Raw genomic sequence first — 958 nt, 5'->3', positions numbered from 1 at the left:
ACAGTTATCGTATTTCTGTCTTTGCGTGGAACTCCTCTTCGAAGCCACGTTATGTTTATTCTGTTTATTGGTGACATTGTCCCGAGTTGTGACTGTTTTCTCACATCGTTCTTTATGGCATCCTCCACGCCCTTCGTGATGTTCTCGAAGGCCGGGCTGATGACTATGCCTTCGGTTTTTACTCAACTTTTAAATGTATGTATATTAGCTTAAAGATTTTGGTTGCGGAATTACTCCGATATATCCCTTCAAGTCTTTTTTTTCCCAGAAAGCCTCTCTCATATACCCAATATGTCGAATGGTGTCTCATGGTTGTAATGATACTGTAAGCAGCATAGTCACATAGAACTGTGCCAGATTAAAATGTAATTCAAACGGGAGGTAATGTAGACCCCGTGCCGCTCTTGCCTGAAATGGTGGCCTTTCCCTAACAACTCTGCCGTGAGCATGGGAATGCACGTTCCCATAAAGGATAATTGGTGGTTAACCTCTTTCAGCACTTTCAGTGTTTTTGGTGATACAGATCGTTTGGTCTCACGACTATAAAAGCATCAAGCACTTTTCATTTTAAGGGACTTATCCTAGGATAGGGGTGGAAAGCGACCCCAAGAGAAGCTTTTTTTTTTTGCTTTTTACTTCGTGTGATTCGAGCATGTTCTTAAAAGTGCAATTTTCTCTCATGATACTCATTTGTTTAAAAATAGAATGGTTAAAGGAGATCCTTAAAATTACCCAAGATTCCAGTGAAGACTAGAGAAATTATAAGTAAAAATTATATCATAAAAGCCGAGTAGATATGAATCGGAGTAAAGCTAAGATTTCACATAACGTTAAGCGTGTCATTCCCATTAACGTTTCTAAATCTTAGTTCGTTGTTTTTGGTCTTGTCTTTTATAATACAACACATATATAATTTATTTACTTAATGCATATGTTTTTTGTGGTGGGTATGTATATG

Source organism: Penaeus monodon, chromosome 33 (assembly GCF_015228065.2).
Source record: "Penaeus monodon isolate SGIC_2016 chromosome 33, NSTDA_Pmon_1, whole genome shotgun sequence".
Lineage (NCBI taxonomy): Eukaryota > Metazoa > Arthropoda > Malacostraca > Decapoda > Penaeidae > Penaeus > Penaeus monodon.
The sequence above is the reverse complement of the archived record's forward strand: the minus strand, read 5'-3'. Positions refer to the sequence as shown.